This window comes from Muscardinus avellanarius (assembly GCF_963383645.1).
Source record: "Muscardinus avellanarius genome assembly, chromosome: 10".
NCBI classification, from domain to species: Eukaryota; Metazoa; Chordata; class Mammalia; order Rodentia; family Gliridae; genus Muscardinus; species Muscardinus avellanarius.
In genome coordinates, this window is record NC_137796.1 from 26,630,720 (window position 1) to 26,651,048 (window position 20,329).

General features: G+C 39.5%; 1 pseudogene across 1 annotated transcript; it reads left to right on the plus strand.

The window, feature by feature from the left end:
* The first annotated feature begins 5,822 nt into the window (after window positions 1-5,822).
* LOC308268367 (histone-binding protein RBBP4-like) lies at window positions 5,823-7,338 on the plus strand (annotated as a pseudogene). The gene is made up of 2 exons: window positions 5,823-6,307; window positions 6,529-7,338. The product of its transcript is annotated as a histone-binding protein RBBP4-like (transcript).
* The last annotated feature ends 12,991 nt before the right edge of the window (window positions 7,339-20,329 follow it).

The following is a 20,329-nucleotide window of genomic DNA, read 5'->3' on the forward strand; positions in this document are numbered from 1 at the left end:
GCACTTTATTATCATACCACTAGCAATAAAAAGGTTAATACAGATTTGTACAACAAATAATCCTTAACAACTTCTACCAACTTTTATTAGGTACCACTAAGTAGTAGGTAAAACCTTATAGGTATCATTTCACTTAGTCTTCATAGCAACCCCTGGAGGCAGGTCTGGTTATCATCACCATATATGGGAAGAAACTGAGGCCCAGAAGGTTAATAGCTAGAACAAGTTCAGATGGAACTAGCATTTGTACCAAGGCAATCTGCTTCTGAGACCATTCTTTCCCCCAACGAAGGTAAGACCCCAGCTATTCATCTTTTGGAAGCTTCACTACCTGCTCGTGTTACAAAGGATGCTGAAGAGTGGGCCAGGGCCCCTAGTGCTGGAGGCCAAGGATGCTAATGTCTGTGTTGGCAATGCCAATACCTGATGTTGGGAACACAGTAGATAACTCCACTGATGAAGCTTCTGCTGTTGCTGCCAGAATCGCCATCCTTGCTCATCACACAGTGAACACTGCCATGGGGATGCTATGTGGACCATTTCCTGGCCTTCATGATGGCTACATTGTTTTGACTACAGCCAATGGAAAATATAGGTGGAAAGTTGTTTCAATCTCCCTTTGCTTTTAACACCTGCTTGCATGAGATTCAGAAACCAGAAGGTAGAAATGGTGTAAATCTTAAGGGCAAATCTCTCTTTCCTTCTGCTGAATGATGCTCTGTCCTTGAACTAAATTCCATCACATCCTTTCTTCCTCAGTATGAATTCTCTCTCACCAAGTACCCGAGACAATCATATAAATAAATGCCAAGTGGTCCCCCAATCTTTTGACCCAAGAGCCCTCCAGCTGTACCCAGGCTTAGCTAAATCCTAGCACAGAGACATGGTAAGCTTGACACCTGTGCTTCAGACCATGGAACTTAAACATCTCCCTGGATTCTTGCAGCCATGGTTTTCTGCCCTGTGCTTGTGGTGACTTTCTAGGAAGACTGACTGACCACAATTACACTGTAGTAGGCTGAAGGAAGCAGGATTTTGTCTTCTTTGTGGGAAAGCTACTAAGTTCTCTTACTGTCTTTCTGGCAGGTTCATGTGCCTTCATGAACTCATGGCCCTGTGTAATGAGAAACAGCAAGACTCACCAGGGTAGACAAGCCCAGATCTTGTTGGGCATCTGGAAACATAGTGTGCAGAGGTGATATTGTCTGATGATAACCTTGAGCACCTTTATAAAAGGAACTGTTATTTAAATAAAAGTTCAAGACAACCTAACATAATTCCTAAACATGTGTGTGCACTTCTGATTTGCTCAAACCCAGCCAGGATTTTAGACACCAAGAAGTGGGAACTTAGTCCTTGGAGGACAAGAAAGATCATTCTCTGAAGAAGCTCCCCAGACTTTTGAGAGCCCCTAATTCTCTTCAATCTACTAGCAACTTCTGTAAAATAAACTATACATTGGAATTATAATGGCCTGTGTCAGTATCTTTATTTTTATGTATTTATGTTTTTATTGTAGTACTGAGGGGCATCATCCCCAGCCTTATTTTTTAATTCTTTATTTTAAAACAGGGTCTCACTAAGTTTCAGAGGGCCTCACTAGGTAGCTGAGGCTGACCACAAATCAGTGATCCTCCTGTCTTAGCCTCCTAAATACTGGGATTACAAGCATGTATCACCATGCCCAGCTCCCTTTTACTTATTTATTTATTTTGAAACAGGATCTTGCTAAGTTTCCAAGGGTCTGTCTAAATTGCTGAAGCTGGCCTTGAACCTGCAATCCTCCAGTACTGGGATTACAGGTGTATACCACTGTGCCTAATGCCTCATACTTCTTAAAACACATTCTGCCATTTTCTTTGCAGCTTATAGGATGAGTTCATAAGCAGAGAAGCAGAGGCCCTGGCTGATCTCTGGAGTTCCATGAAACTGTAAACTGCAGGTATCCAGTGGTGATTACCCATGTATTACCTCATATATTCTGACTTGCTAGGTATATACTTTCAGTGTTTTGGGGATTGGGCTTTCCTAATATCTCACCAGAAGAACTATTGCAGAAGGGCTGAGTGGAATAATTCAGATGTGTGTAGCAGCTGCTTCACACTGGGGTCCTTGGGGGCCCATGGGAGTGGAGAATCCATGAAAACATTCTTTTCCATTCCCCTTCCAAAACTGACAGTTTAAAAAAAAGACTCCATACAGCCATTTGGAAGACACCCCAGAAAACTGAGCAACTAGCCTCAGTCACAAAGCTATAACCAGCAAGGCAGCCAGGTAACGGGTCCCCTTTTATCTGCCCTTTGTCCATTCCCACTTAATTTGTGTTTTGCCTCACTTATGCTTCCTGAAAATTGCTCTCCTCACCAATATGTTAGCACATGACTGGTGCCTGAGGCTCCACTTTCTACAGGACCTGGTCTCAGACAATTCCCAACAGAGCTTTATTTAGGTAGAAAAAGCATGTGTAGTGCATGAATCTTTGAGATGTCCAACAGTGTATAAATCATGGGCAAAGGGAAGAGGAATGAGGTAGGGGAGAAAATAAGACAAACTGACTACTAAACCTGCCTCTTCTAGCATGGAGACTTGGGCTAAGTGCTGAGTATTCCTAAGCCTCGGTTTCCCTGACCCTAGAAGAGGGAAAATATATAGCCTCTGGGCAGTGAGAATGAAATGAGATCATGGATAGGAAATAAGATAGATTATGTCATGGTTAATATATAGATCAGTGAGTCAGGCAAACCTTGGTTGAAATCCCAAATCCATCTTTTATAGGGTATGTTAACTCAGTATTTAACCTTATCGCAGCACTTAGTTTAGTTCGTAGAGTCATTTTATGAATTACAAACAAGGATCCATCTGCACAATGCTGATCACAATATCCGGAACAGGTGCTGTTCTTGTTACCTATGAGCTATTAAATTACTTTGTGATCCTTAGAATATTATAAAACATTACCTTATTACTAGCTCGTTATAATTTTGAAACTTTTTTATAATACCATCACCTACTCTAAAGAGAAGATATCTTCCCTGAGCGAAATGATTACTACAATAAATACAAATGAGCAGATAATAAGACTTTCCATTTCACTCCTGTATTTTTTTTTTATGATGAGAAGCTATCGTGTGGAATCTTAGGAATCATGGTAAATGTGATAAGTACATGAAATCAAATATTCATGAAGCTTCTTTATGTGTCAGAGACTAATAATCAATACATAATAAATTATTATCTTCAAGGAGCTTGCACTTCATAAAAAAAGCAATGCTTCATTTTAACTTTGCTGTGGTTGGGTAAATATGAAGTATTATAAGATCAAACAGAGAAACACCTAACTTAATTTTTAGTGGTTTTGATCAATGAGGATTCATGCAAGCAATCCTTTGGAGTTTTAAAAGCCAACAAAGGAAACAGAAATTGTTTTTATTATATGGGAAAAAGCAACTTTTTGAAAGAAATGACTTGGTAAACTAAGTTGATCCGGGTATAATAGATCATGCCTGTAATCCCACTACTTGAGAGGCTGAGCCAGGAGGGTGGCTGGTTTGAGGACAGCCTCATCAACTTAGTGAGGTACTCCACAACTTAGTGAAGTCCTGTTTCAAAATAAAAACTAAAATAGGGCTAGAATATAGCTCAGAGATAGAATGCCTTTTGGTTCAATCCCTAGTACTATGAAAAAAAAAAAAAAAAGATGAGTTGACATAGTCTATCTTTAACTCCACCAATGACCAGTAAAAACGTAGTCTTCAACGAAGAAAAATGGTTATGGAGATGAAGTTTCGGAAGTGAAAAAATGTTAGAAATTGTCTTTCCAGAGTGATACTGTATCCCTGATAGTCTCATAAATTTCTAGAATCTTTTTTAACTGTAGAGAACTCGTCAGGAAGCATGTTTAAGCTTCTTGAAATCTCTTATCATTGAGGATGAAATTTACATGTTTAGGATGAGCTAAGAAGATGGTCTCAGCTTCAGAACACCCATAAGAATTTCTGCGAAATGATTAGATAAAAAAGAAGTAAATGATGGCCTACTTGTCTAAAATAGAAGGACAAGAGGATGCTCAACAAATAGTAACATTTGCCAGTGGCAGTAATGAAGCCAATCTCCTTCATGCTGCAGAAGCAGCAGTAAAATATAAAAAGATTAACAGGTGTTTGATACAACCTACTCCTCTGAATTTTTGTGCTTTCTTCTTCTGCCTAAGGGATGAAAGGACCAAGTAAAGCACTCACTTACAATTCTTGGAACATTGCTGTGAAGTAAAAAGTAGAAAACAATAGATATCTATCTTGGTAAAATGAACACTGTAGAGGGTATGTGAGCTGTTCAGATAAAGATGAAAATAAAAAGAGAGACTTTCTTCCAAATCTATTTCAAATAAGAATTTGGAGGGTTCCTTTACACTTTAAAATTATACAGATCTCTAGCTCACCCTACAGCATAAAAGAAAAATGCTCTCACTTTTATGATAGTAAGTGGTTGCAGTTAACTTTCATTGGGAGTTGACTCTGGTGTTTTATACAGTTTAGCTTCATTTTCCTTAAGACAGATCAGGACTTGAGGTGAGTGTGTCTTTTGAGTAGGTGATTCTTGCAACAGGAGGGAGAAAATGGGACCAGTGAGAAAGGAGTAAAAGCTAATCGAATATCTTTTCCCTAGGTGGCTGATTTGGGCCACAGGGTCTCGACCATGCTAAAACTTGGGAGAAGCCTGCAAAATGTCATTCAGACCTGTTCTCTTCAACAAGATGGGCCAGGGGTATAAAGCCATAGTCTTCCAGTGGTGAAGGGCTGTCTCCTCTGCTTTTGCCTGATACTGTGGAGACTCCCAGAGTTTGAAGGAAGCCCCAGGGATTCAGAGGGGCTGGACGCAAAATGTGACCAGTACAAGTCAAAGCGCCTTCCCGAGCTGGGGCCAAAATCAAAGGCTGCCAAGGGGGTGCTCCCAAGGCAATGAGAGATCGGGTGTCTGACTCATTTTACTTACTCCTCATGACACCCTATTATGCTAGTATCTTCCCCATTTTCTGAAAAAGAGAGAAAAGCTGAGAACTAATAGAATTTGCCCAACTTTAAACAGCTAGTAAATGGTATGTACACCCAAGCCATGTAGATAATGAGATCTCAACTACTGTATCATCTGCCACCGTCTTGCACAAAACACTCGTTTTTCCATGCTTAGAAAGACAAAGAAATTGATTCCAAGTTTAATACTCATGGTTATATTTCCCTACTTTGTGTTTAAGAAGCCCATGCCTTTAGAAACTTAGGGGAATTAGTTGGAGTTGATACATAAGTGAGTTATAATACTTCCAGTGTAGGTTTCTAATAAAATTACCCACCCAGATTTCTAGGTTAGCCTCCTAGAACTATTTGTCATAGGGAAGATAGTCCTATAAGGATAAAAAATATTGTTTGTAACAATCATGTTTCTGTTAAAAATACAAGCTAGAATATCTCCACTGTGGACACTTAAGCATTGTGTTAAATGAATGAAGTGAGCTAACGGTTTTCCTATCTAATAAGAACAAATTAGAGATTGAAATCACCTCGTGAGTATTTAAGTTTGGAGATAACACACGCTATTTCATCATTTTTTTTAAAAACGGGGTCTCACTGAGTTGCGAAGGGCCTCGCTAATTAGCTGAGGCCTTCTGCGAACTGTGATCCTCCAGTCTCTACTTCTCTAATGCTGGGAGTGCAAGCGTGCACCAACACACCTGACCACATTTTTTAAAATAAAAAATAAAGCCTTCTGGCAGCCTCCTGGCCCCTCCCACAACATACGACCCTGGGATCTCAAACTAGCCCACCACCATGGCCGATAAGGAAGCAGCCTTTGACAACGCAATGGAAGAACGTGTGATCAACGAGGAGTACAAAATATGGAAAAAGAGCATCCCTTTCCTGTATGATTTGGTGCTGACCCATGCTCTGGAATAGCCCAGCCTAACTGCACAGTGGCTCCCAGATGTAACCAGACCAGAAAGGGAAGATTTCAGTATTCATCAACTTGTCCAGGGGACACATACATCGGATGAACAAAACCCCCGTGTGATGGCCAGCGTACAGCTCCCTAATGATGATGCTCAGTTTAACGCATCACACTACAACAGTGAGAAAGGAGAATTTGGAGGCTTTGGCTCGATTAGTGGGAAAATTGAAATAGATATCAAGATCAACCATGAAGGAGAAGTAAACCAGGCCTGCTATATGCCCCAGATCCCTTACATCATTGCAACAAAGACTCCATCGCGTGATGTGCTTGTTTTTGACTATACAAAACATCCTTCTAGCCGGGCGTGGTGGCGCACACTTGTAATCCCAGCATTCGGGAGGCTGAGACCTGGAGGATCACGGTTCGTGGACAGCCTCAGCTACTTAGTGAGGCCCTCTGCAACTCAGTGAGACCCGGTTTCAAAATAAAGAATAAAAAATAGGGCAGAGGGTGTAGCTCGGATGTCAAATGACCCTGGGTTCCATCCCCAGACCTGCAAAAAAAAAAAAATCCTTCTAAACCAAACCCTTCTGGAGAGTGCAACCCAGACATGCATCTCCGAGGACATCAGAAGGAAGGCTATGGGCTTTCTTGGAGCCCAAATCTCAGTGGGCACTTACTTAGTGCTTCAGGTGACCATACCATCTGCCTATGGGACATCAGTACCATTCCAAAGGAAAGAAAAGTGGTCGATGCAAAGACCATCTTTACAGGACATACAGCAGTAGTAGATGTTTCCTGGTATCTGCTCCATGAGTCTCTGTTTGGGTCAGGTGCTGATAATCAGAAACTTATGATTTGGGACACTCATTCAAACAATACTTCCAAGCCAAGCCATTCAGTTGATGCTCACACTGCGGAAGTGAACTGCCTCTCTTTCAGTCCTCATAGTGAATTCATTCTTGCTACAGGATCAGCTGACAAGACTGTTGCCTTATGGGATCTGAGAAATCTGAAACTTAAGTTCCATTTTCTTTGAACCACATAAGGATGAAATATTCCAGGTTCAGTGGTCGCCTCACAATGAGACTATTTTGGCTTCCAGTGGTACTGATCGTAGACTCAATGTCTGGGATTTAAGTAAAATTGGAGAGAAACAGTCCTTGGAAGATGCAGAAGATGGCCCACCAGAATTCTTGTTGGTCACACAGAATTCATGGTGGTCACACTGCCAGAATATCTGATTTCTCCTGGAATCCCAATGAACCTTGGGTGATTTGTTCTGTATCAGAAGACAATATCATGCAAGTATGACAGATGGCAGAGAACATTTATAATAATGAAGATCCTGAAGGAAGCAGGGTTCAGAAGGACAAAGATCCTAAATATGTCTGACCTTGTGATTTTAGACTCCCCTTTTTATCCTCTCAACCCTGAGATTGATTTAACACTGTTTTTTTTTTGTTGTTGTTGTTGTTGTTTATTTTTTTAGGTCTGGGGATGGAACCCAGAGGCATTTGACCTCCAAGCCACACCCCCTGCACAATTTCTATTCTTTATTTTGAAACATGGTCTCACTGAGTTGTGGAGGGCCTCACTAAGTAGCTGAGGCTGTCCACGAACCACGATCCTCTGGTCTCAGCCTCCCAAATGCTGGGATTACAAGCGTACGCCACCACGCCTGGCTTAACACTGGTTTTGAGACACAGACTTTGTTCAGTGATCTCTCTATTACAAGTACCACCAACAATGCTATTAACCCAAACAGTGGGTGTTTTCTAAATATTAACTTGGGTACTTGATTCAACAAAGCCAGACTTATATTTAAATTTTCTTCAGGAATTTTGTAGTAAAAAGTACTTTGTAGTCTAAAGTCACTAAAGAAAGGGGAATATTATGTGTGGTTATTTTTCTTCTCAAGCTATATCCCCAAGTTTTTCAGACTCATTTAAGTAAAGGCTAGATTGTGTAAGGAATAGAGCCAGGTGAGGTGGGTATCTGAGCCATGAAGTATAAATATTACAAGATGTCATTTTTATTCAGGAATTAGGGGAGATTCAAGTTAATATAGATTCCTACTCTAAAATTGTCACATCTGACTTTCCAGAACGCACATTTTCCTATAAAAACCAGTCTCTTGGTTTCTTCAGTTAAGTCAAAACTACAATGTACCTCCTTCCCCATATATTTTTGCTTGTTAGTGTATTTCTTGCTGTTTTCATATTATTCATTTCCTATCTGTGAAGTGTTTTTGTTGTGTTTTTTTTTAACTTGGGACCACCAACTTGTAAAGATGTATGTTCTTACCTGACAGTTGTACCACAGGTGGACTGTCATATTGAGAAGGGTGAATTGATAGCTTGTATTTGTTTTGAAAATTAAATTAATCCTTGATAAGAGTTCCAATTTTTTTAGGAGTTAGTCCTTGACCACTAGGTTAGATACCATCTCCATTTTGGTTGACCCGTTTCACCAGCAGACCTGTTACTCTCCATGACTGTGTAAGTGCTTATAATGGAATAAATTGCTTTTCTACATAAAAAAGAAATAAAGCCTGCTTATTAGATGGGTGAGTAGGAGAGGCTGCGAGATATAGGGGGAAAGTAGTCCTCAGAGAGGTAGCTAACAAAGAGCTCTAGCTGTAGGGTGCACTGACCCTGACTGCATAAGTTTCCTAAGTGAGATGACCGTACATGAATCCATCAGGGATGCTTGTGGTGGAAAGAGGACTCTGCTGATAATTTCACAGTAAAGCAGGATGGTTCAGAGTAAAGTAGAATTCATCACATACATAGGAAAAGAGAAAAGATTTGTAAAATTTGGTTTTTACCAACTTTACTGAGATATGAGTATTAAAATAATTACTGGAAGATTCTTGGATCTTGTCTCTGAATTATTATATCAGAATCTCAGGCAGAGAGTCCCCAAATTTGTATTTTAATGATATATACAGATGATTTTTTGGGGTACCAGAGATTGAACCCAGGGGCATTCTATATCTGAGATATACCCCTTGCACTTATTTTACTTTTTTTGGTTTTGAAATAGGGTCTTTCTAGGTTTCTGAGTGTCTCACTAAATTGCTGATATTAGCTTTGAGCTTGCAATCCTTCTAGCTCAACCTCCCAAGTACAGGCATGAGCCACTATGCCTGACTGATTCTTAAATATATTCAAATTTAAGCATAAAATGATTGAGATAGTCAAGTTCAGAAGTTCAGAATCAATCTCTCTCTCTCTCTCTCTCTCTCTCTCTCTCTCCCCCTTCTTCCCTCCTTCTCCCTCTCTGTTTGTGTAATTCACATAGAAATAAAAATTTAAAATAACTTGGTGGAAAAATGGTGACTAAGGGACACAGCACTTCTCAGTAGCTGAAATAAAGTTCAACTACTTAGAAAGCAGTGTCTTAATCAACAAAATAAATACATCCCAGGAACCAAAACAGATCCAGGTACCTTGACAGAAACCCTGAACTCAAAGAAGATGAAAAACAAAGATCGAGCACCAGACCTGCTGCAGATACAATCGGGAGGTCCACCAGTGGGCTGCCTGCGTGGGCTGCCTGCATGCCCAATCTGCACTCCCAAGCCCTGACTGAAATCACCGTGGCAAGATAATCCGAGACTGAAAATGGACATAGAGCCTCATCTTAAGCAGCGAGCAGCACCCATGTCAGAATTCTGTGTGCTCACCAGCGACTGGATCACAATGGCACAGGGACTCCCATGGACACCTGGACCAAGGAAGCCAGGTACCTGAGTGCATCCAGGGAAAGTGTGGGTCCTAGCATGCACCTCAGGCCCAGCACTGGCCCAGGGCATCTGTCCCATGCCTCAGAAACCAGCACTGTCCTCGTGCACCCTGTCTGCGCCCCGAACCCCCGCTAGTAGTCAGTGCCTGCGCCACCCCCACCCCTAAAATCAGAGCTTACCTTGTGTGCCTAGTCCCTGCCCCCCACTGGAGCCCAGACACCCACCTTGCTGGAGGCCTGCTTTCCAGGCGGCGAAAGCTCTGTGCGCCCGTGAGATCTCCTCATGCCCCCAGCTTCTACGCCCCACGGGAGGCAGAGATCATTGCTGGACACCGCACAGAGCCTGTGCCCCTGGACCCTTGTGCACCTATCCCACACCCCTGGCCCAGTGCTGGGAGTTCCCGCCCACCCGGTAGCCTGATACTCAGTTCTAGTCTAGAGCACAGCCCAGTGCACCTTGGAGGAGCATAGCAGCAAGCACTAGGCATCTGCACCCACTCACACCTTGGTCCAGTAATACCAGGGCACCCAGCCTGCACTCTCAGAACTGGCAGAGCTCTGACAGTAAGTGTGGGCATCCAGGAACCAGCAACCCTTTGCCCAGGGCACATCTTGAGACCACACTGGCTAGCCCAGTTAGAATTTCCATAGACACAGGAAAATCCATTGAGACACAATATCTGCACAGGACGTCAGGGGGAGGTTCCAAGTCTACTTTGGACATCCTCCACTCCTGCTGTAGGGAAGCACAGGCTGTAGTCTAGGGTGGTGAGTGCAGAGGTGTTAACTACAGGTTGGAATTACGCAGAACCTGGGAATTGTACAGAATCTAATAACAGTGATACCAGACATCCTGACACATAAACCCAAAGCAGTTAAAGGAAAGAAAGGTATCCAAACACCCAGAGTGACCTAAGAAGATAAAAATAGAGTACAAAGAAAACTAAGGGTCATTGGATTATATTCTGAAAGCTACCAAAGCAATCAGATATGCAAATATTATATGGATCTGACCCCATATTCGTAAATAAGTAGAACTGTTTTTTTTTTTATTTTTATTGTGGATGTTTTGTTTTGTTTTTGTTTTGTTTTGCTTTTACAGTGCTTTTGTTTTGTTATGATTATTGATGTTTTATTTTTCCCCATCCTTCTTTTACTTTAACTTGTTGTTTTTTATATATATTTGATAGTTTGCTTTGTTTTCTGATTTCACACAGCTGCTAGTTCCTTTTATTTTATTCTTGTCCTTTTTTCCTCTTTCTTCCTCTTTCCTTCCTTTTTTCATTCTCCTCTTTTGATTGGTGTTTCCTTTCTTTTTCTTGGATTACATAATAGTCTTGGTAACTTGTGGAGATTTTTTTTTATGTTTGTCTGCTCCTTCCATCACCCCTCTTACAAACTTCCCCACACTAACCTATATATTCTTTTCCCCAAAAACTTTCCCCCATAATATACCTCCTTGTTTAATACTCGAAGTATTTCCTATCTCCATACATTCTCTACTAACTACAAGAGCCCTTCTAGTTAACTCTCTTATTCTCAGCAGATATTACCTTATCATACTTAAAGTCTTTCTCAACCTAAACATATCCTCCACCTAATCCGACTCCTTTACCCATTACCCCAGCTCCTCCCACATCACCCACCCTCAACATTGAAAAAGCTCTGCTGACTTGCCAATACCTCTAAACTCCTAATATTAAGATTGGACTAAGCATAATACTCACAAATGATGGGTAGAAATCAGAAAAACAGGATAGAGAATGCTATAAATATGAAAACCAAGAATAATGAAGAGACAGCAGAAATCATGAATACTGACCTACTAGAAATGCAAAAAGGGGAGTTCAGAATCTTGATGTACAATATGATGAAAGCATTTAAAACAAGTCTAGAGGAGGTGAAAGGTGAGTTAGAAACACTAAGAAAGAATCAGAAAGAGGTATGGAATGAAATTAAAAAGGCAATAAGTGAAATGAAGACAGCAATAGAAAGAAATTCTGGAAGATTAGATGAAATGGAAAACCGAATATCAATATTAGAAGACAGTACATCCAAAACCAAAAACACAGTCAGCGATATACAGAAATCTTTACAGCAACAAAACCTAAACATCCAGCAAATATGGGATAATATGAAGCATCCTAACTTACAGATAATAGGCATTGAAGAAGGGATAGAGGTACAGACCAAGGGCATCTGTAATCTCTTCAAGAAAATAATCTCAGAGAATTATCAAAATATGGAAAGAGACTTGGACCTTTATGTCCAGGAGGTATACAGAACTCCACTGAGACAGGACCAAAGAAAGACCACTCCACGCCACATAATAACCAAAATGACAAACATAGAGGCCAAGGAAGGAATCTTAAAAGCAGTGAGAACAAAAGGACGAGTGACATATAGAGGCAAAACAATAAGAATCACCCCAGACTACACAACCCAGGTCAGGAATGCTAGGAGAGACTGGTATGACGTGATTCAGACCCTGGAAGAAAATAACTTCCAACCAAAGATTATTTATCCAGCAAAACTACTATTCAAGATCAATGGTGAAACCAAAGTCTTTCAGGATAAACAGAATCTTTAAAAATTCATGAATTCAAAGCCAACACTAGAGAAAATACTTAAAGAAATAAACCATAAGGAAGAAAAAGAAGCAGACTTCAGAACCAGAGAAGAGAGGAAGTTAATAAGTGGGCCATTTAAGTAAAGAAGAAAGATCAAGCAACCCAAGAGTAGACAGAACACAAAATGGCAGAAAACAAAAATCATATTTCAATAATAACTCTTAATGTCAAAGGACTTAACTCACCAATCAAAAGACATAGACTGGCAATGTGAATTAGGAAATATAATCCAAATATATGCTGTCTGCAAGAAACTCACCATACAGCCAAAGACATTCACAGACTGAAAGTGAAAGGATGAAAAAAGATATACCAGGCCAATGGTGACCAAAAAAGAGCAGGGGTAGCAACCCTGATATCCAACAAAACAGACTTTAAACTAAAACACATCAAAAGAGATAAATCAGGGCACTTCCCTTTATTAAAAGGAACAATACACCAAGAAGATATAATGATAGTAAATATTTACGCCCCAAATGTGGGTGCAACCACATTTGTAAAACAAACCCTTCTGGACATAAGATCCCACATAGACCCAAATACAATAATTCTGGGAGACTTTAATACACCTCTCACACCACTGGATTGATCTTCAAGGCAAAAGATGAGTAAAGATGCTTAAGAACTAAAGGAAACCATAAACCAAATGGACCTAATAGACATTTTCAGATTATTTCAACCAAGAACTACAGAATACACATTCTTCTCAGCAGCCCATGGAACCTTCTCCAAAATAGACCACGTCCTGGGACACAAAGAAAAAACCACCAAATTCAAAAGATGTAATATAATTCCTTGAATCTTTTCAGACCACAACAGAATAAAAGTAGAAATCAACAACAGGAACCTCAAAAGAAAGTATTCAAATTCATGGAGATTGAATGATACACTATTGAATGATGAATGGGTAAGAGCAGAAATTAGGGAAGAAATAAAGAAATTTATGGAAACAAACGAAAACAGAGATACAACCTACCAAAATCTATGTTACACCATGAAGGAAGTATTAAGAGGAAAGTTTATTGCATTAAGTGCCCACATAAGAAGGACAGAGAACCACCAAGAACCTAATGATACAACTCAAGGACCTAGAAATTCTGCAACAGTCTATTCCCAAAGCCAGCAGAAGGCAAGAAATCATTAAAATTAGAGCAGAAATAAATGAAATAGAGAACAAAAAAAAATTCAAAGAATCAATAAAACAAAAAGTTAATTCTTTGAAAAGATTAATGAAATTGATAAACCCCTGGCCAACCTAACCAAAAGAAAAAGAGAATCAACTCAAATTATCAAAATTAGAAATTAAAAAGGAGATATCACCACAGATAGTGAAGAAATTCAAAAGATTATCAGAAACTACTTTAAAAATTTATACTCCAATAGACTTGAAAACCTGGAAGAAATTGATAGATTTCTAAGCACAGTTAACCTTCCTACACTCAGCCAAGAGGATATAGCAAGCCTAAACCAACCAATAACAACCAAGGAAATAGAAACAGCAATAAAAATTCTTCCACCAAAAAAAAGCCCAGGCCCAGATGGGTTTCCAGCTGAATTCTACAAAACCTTCAGTGAACAACTAATACCAATATTTCAGAACTTGTTTCATGAAATTGAAAGAGATGGAACACTCCCAAATTCCTTCTATGAGGCCAGTATCACATTAATCCCCAAGCCAAATAAAGATACCTCAAGAAAGGAAAACTAAAAACCAATATCCTTAATGAACATAGATGCAAAATTCTAAACAAAATACTAGCTATATGCATTCAAAACTATATCAAGAGAATAATACATCATGACCAAGTCAGTTTCATCCCAGAAAAACAAGGCTGGTTCAACATACGCAAATCAATACATGTTATTCACCACATAAATAGAACCAAGAACAAAAACCACATCATCATAGCAATAGATGCTGAAAAAGCATTCAACAAAATCCAACACCCATTTATGTTAAAAAACACTGCAAAAAATTGGGATAGAAGGAAAGTACTTCAACATCATTAAGGCAATATACTGTAAACACAAAGCCAACATTATACTGAATGGGAAAAACTGCAATAATTTCCACTAAAGTCAGGAACAAGACAAGGATGCCCACTATCACCACCCCTTTTCAATATAGTCCTTGAGACTCTTGCTGTAGCAATAAGACAAGAGAAGGAAATCAAAGGAATTCACATAGGAAGAGAGGAATTAAAATTATCCTTATTTGCAGATGACATGATCCTTTATTTGGAAGACCCAAAGAACTCAACCAAAAGTCTTCTGGAGCTGATCGACAAATTCAGCAAAGTCGCAGGATACAAAATCAACCTAAAGAACTGAGTGGCTTTTCTTTATGCCAGCAACGAATACACAATGAAAGAAACAAAGTAAAAAAATTCCATTCACTATAACCTCAAAACCAATAAAATACCTAGTTATAAACCTAACCCAAGACGTAAAAGACCTCTACAACAAAAACTATAAAAATATTAAAGAAAGAAATTGAAGAAGACCTTGGAAGATGGAAAGATCTCCCGTGCTCATGGATAGGCAGAATAAATATCATCAAAATGGCCATTCTGCCAAAACCGATCTATAGGTTCAATGCAATTCCCATTAAAATACCAGTGACATTCTTCAGAGACCTAGAAAAATCGATCATGAACTTTATATGGAGAAAGAAAAGACCCAGAATAGCCAAAGCAATTCTCAACAATAAGAAAGATGCAGGAGGCATTACAATCCCAGACTTCAAACTACACTATAGAGCAATAGTAGTAAAAACAGCATGGTACTGGCACAATAACAGATATACTGACCAGTGGATTAGAATAGAAGATACAGAAACAAACCCACACATTTTTAGTCAATCTTTGACAAAGGGGCCAAACACTTATGCTAGAGAAAAGACAGCCTTTTCAACAAGTGGTGCTGGGAGAATTGGCTAACAATTTGTAAAAAGATGAATCTAAACCCCTATATCTCATCAAACACAGGAATCAACTCAAGATGGATCAAAGACTTAGAAATTAGACCTGAGACTGTGAAGTTAATAGAGGAGAGCATAGGTTCAACACTACAACATATTGGCACAGGCAGTAACTTTCTCAACAAAACCTCCAAAGCTCAGGAAATTAAAGCAAGAATAAACAAGTGGGATAACATCAAACTAAAAAGTTTCTTCTCATCAAAGGAAACTATCAATAACCTAAAGAGGAAGCCTACAGAATGGGAAAAAGATCTTTACCAGCCACCATTCTGATAGGGGGCTAATATCCAGAATATACAAAGAGCTCAAAAGACTCTATACTAGCAAAACAAACAACCCAATCAAGAAATGGGCTAATGAAATAAATAGACACTTCACAAAAGAAGAAATACAAAGGGCCAATAGATACATGAAAATATGTTCTACATCACTGGCCATTAGGGAGATGCAAATCAAAACTACCCTGAGATTCCATCTAACCCCAGTCAGAGTGGCAAGCATAAAGAAATCAAATAACAAATGCTGGTGAGGATGTGGGGAAAGAGGAACTCTCTTACACCGTTGGTGGGAATACAAACTAGTTCAGCCACTATGGCGATCTGTGTGGAGATTCCTAAGAAAGGTGGGAATAGATCCACCATATGATCCAGCTATACCACTCCTGGGTATCTTTCCAAAGGGGTTGAATTCAGAGAAATACAGCAACATATGCATATCTATGCTCATAGCAGCACAATTTGTAATAGCCAAAATATGGAACCAACCCAGATCTCCATCAACAGATGAATGGATAGCAAAACTGTGGGAAATACACACAATGGAATTCTTTCAGCCATAAAGAAGAACAAAATTATATCATTTGCAAGAAGATGGAAAGCCCTGGAGAACATTATGTTAAGTGAGATCAGCCAAGCACAGAAGGAGAAGGTACATATGTTTCCTCTAATATGCCCAAACTAGGAAACACAGAGGATACCAGTGGGACTCCAGATAATGGAGGGGAAATATCAGCAAAGTTTGAATGGAAAGATAGGAGAGGAGGAAGGCTCATCTTGATTAATGAGGGTCTACATCTGAATATATGTAAAATTATGAATATGACATGGTTAACCTGGACAACCATTGGTGGGAGGCGGGAAAGGAAAACAGGGGTTGGGGGAGAGGGCACCAAATATAGTTTAAATGTATACTATTTATATTCAATTTAAAAATTGTTAAAGAATAAAATCATAAATAATAATAATAATAATAATAAAGTAAATAACAATTACCATGAAAAAAATAAAATAAAATAACTTGATGATATTACCAATATCATAAAAACTAGAAAGAAAGAGTCCATTGAATTCATATATTAAGAAATGTCTAATGCCTACTTATGGAATACCTAGTATATAAATCAGCTTTACATTATTACATTGAAATACCTGAGGCAAATAACTTACAAAGAGAAAAAGGTTATTTAGCTCAGGAAGTCCGAGTCCAAGCTTGGGCATCCCCACAGCTTTAATCCTTTGGTGAGAGCACCAGATGGCAATGGCCGGGAACAATTTTCAGAGATCACTCACCGCCCACATCATGAGCCATAAAGTAGAGAAGAAGAGGATAGACCCGGGTCCCATACACCCTTTCAAGGGCACGTCCCTAGTGACTTAAGGACCTTGCAGCAGGCCTCGCCTCTCAAAGGTTCCTACACCTCCCAATAGTGGCACCCTAGTGCCGAGATTTGAACACATGAGCCTTTGAGAGACATTCAAACTCCAATAACCAATCTTTGGTTTGTCCAGGACCAAGAGTTTCCCAGGCCATGGACAGTCAGTGCTAAAAATGAAAAGGCCTCTAGCAAGCCAATACTTCTATTAGTGAATGAAACAACCAAAATATATTCTAATAAAATGCATATGTATATGAATATGGTTTATAGAAGGCATTCATTCATATCAAGTTCTACCATTTTTCAAGATCTATATAGGTTTTTTGTTGTTGTTTTTTTGGTTTTTTTTTTTTTTGCACAACAAAGATCTAACCTAACTGAAAGAAAAGGAACTGAAGCTCAGAGAGATTGAATGCAATTTTCTTTTGGTATCCATGGAAGAATGAGTTCCAGGATCCCTGTGGGTCCACAATTCAAGGGTACTCAAGTCTCTTATATAAAATGGCACCATATGTGCCTGTAACTTAGGCACATCTTCTCATATACTTTTTTTTTCTTTTTTGGTGATGGTGGTACTGGGGATGGAATCCAGAGGCATTCTGTCTCTGAACTTCACTATTTTATTAACTTTTTGAAACAGGGTCTCACTAAGTTGTGGAGGGCCTTACCAAGTTTCTGGGGCTAGTCTCAAACCTGAAATTCTTCTGTCTCCCAAGTAGCCATTTTGTTTATAAATGTGTACAATTATACCTGGCTTCTCATATACTTTAAATCACCTCTGGATCACTTATTACATATAATATAAAACCTCTATAAATAGTTATACTGTACTGTTGAAAGAATAGTGACAAGAAAAAAGTCTTTACATATTAAACACAGGTGCATTTTTTTAACATTTTGATCTACAGTTGGTAGTGTTCTGAAATGGAAAACCCATGGATATGAAGGGCTGAGCACACTTTGCTCCAGTTCAGAAATGGTTGGACTGAGACTGGGGTATGAGACCAGGCTGTGTTAGTCCAAAGGCCCCGAAGGTAAGGGAAGATGATGCTCTGGGTTCCTTGCTCAGAACCTCAAAAGAGGCAGAGAGGTGGAATTCAAACTGAATTCTTCACCCTAGGAAAACCAGCCATACTTTATTTAGGGAGAGCCATTTTGTTTTATACACACACACACACACACACACACACACACACACACACACACACACGATAGTTCCCTTGCCTCCCTCCCTTCCGGCAGCTGCTTTGAAGCCCAGCAGAGGCTCCAGAGGGAGCCGAGCTGTTTCCAGCAGCTGTTTCTCAAACACCTAACTTCATTTTCAGATCAGAGCTGGGGTTTGAAGCTCTTAAAACCTGTGCTGCTTCAATCAAACAAGAGCAGAAGCAGCCAAAACAATCAGCGACTCAGGGCCAGCCTATTTGAATGCCTCTCTGTGTACCAGTGCCTCGGGCATAATGTAGTGTGGGACTGTTTGTTAAATCTATTTTCAATTTCTTTACCCCTCTCTTCTCTATAAGAGAGAAAAGCTGAGGGAGAAGGGGGCATCACTGACTTCCTCTTCCTCTTGCTCCCTCACATTTCTTTTTTTCTTTTTTCCTTTTTGCTTTTTGGATGATAAAACGTTAAGATTTCAAAGAGAATGAGAAAAACGATGTATCTATCCTAAAAATGAACAAATTAGCATTTTGTCATATTTGATTAAAAGCTTTTCATAAGAAATCAAATGTTACAGACAGGGTGGAACCTCATTGTCCCTGCCCAAACTCATTCCCTTCCTTTGCTCCCAGAGGCAACACCAGAAGGAAATTGATGTATATCCTTTCCATCCAAGTTCATTCACTTTTATTAATATGTATGCATTCGTGACAAATAGGAAATAGTGTCGTGTGAGTTATATTTGTGCTTCCCACTGAAAATTTCATACTGTCTGCCTCCATGTGGATTAAATTTTCATTGAACATTTTTGTTTTTATAGGTACAACGTGTGGATACATGATAGCTTAGCACACTGACTTCAGTTGTTCAAGGTTATTCTATTACATGAACATCGTACTTTCTCTTTTTTATAATCTAATGTTTAATGCTTAAATGATCAGTTTTTATACTCCTTCTAGAATTTCTTTATTTCTACAGTAAACCTATGAGATAGATTTTATCTTAAGATTTCCACTACAGAGCTAAAGAAATCAAGGTTGAGGCACAACAAATAATAAGTCAAATGTATGCTCCTGGTAAGTGGATTACAGGAGCCAAGAAATAGGTTAGAGGAAAGGTAAACCTGCTTTTCATATACAATAGAAAGGAAGGAGACAGAATAACACTTGTGGAATACTGACCAAGAGGTCTTCGTAAAGTCTTTCTCATTTGATTGAACTTTTAGACAGGTATCTTCCTGAGTTTCTTTAAGCAGGTAGTTTAGAAAATGTGCAATTGTACAACCTTTCTCCACCTTTTGGAGATGTAAATCTCTCTGCTTCTTGCTAGGTTTACAGCCCAAAATGTCTTTCTCAAGGATCTGAGAGCCATCTTTTTGAAATATAGCCATAAAGAAAGATAGTGTGTTAACCAGCTGCTTGTTGCTATGAGCAAAATGCCCAACAACAAGAACAACTTAGAGGAGGAAAGATTTATTTAGATTCATGGTTTCAGAGGTTCAGTTCATGGGCAGCCAACATCATGGTAGCAGGGCATGGTTGGAGAAAACTTAGTTCACAATGGCTAAAATTCAAAGAGAGAAAAGGAAAGCAGCCAGGGATAAATATAGTCCTCAAGACCACACCCCCAGTGACCCACCTCCCAGCCACACCCCACCTACCTACAATTACCACCCAGTAAATCCATTAATGCACTCCTCCATTGATGAGCTTAGAGCCCTTATAATTTATGGTTTCACTGAAGCCACACACATGCCACTCATAACTCAAATCTGTCTACCAAAGACAACAACCTTGAATTCCAGGCTCTGTTGCTACAGATAGAATCCTTCTGCCTTGTTAAAAAAAATAATAATAATCTGCAGACCATGTAGAAGCTATGAAAATGCTGCCAGGATATCCTGTCTCAAGTTCTGTGTAAATGATATGGTGGCAGAATAAGTCATTCTAGTTCAGCCTGTTGGCTTTTTTTTTGTAGAACATCATGCTTACGTGCTCCTATGACATTTTCTAAACAATATTAGTAGAGGTGTTACCAAAACATGTTTCCAGAACAAGTACAGAGCTTTGAGTTGTAAACCAGTGTATTTTACTGAATGTGAGTGAGGGATTGCAGACTAGCACAAACAGAAAGACACAAAACACCATGTGGAAGGCCAGGCAGGCCGGTAAGGCGCACCTGGAATCCCAGGACTTGGGAGGCTGAGACAGGAAG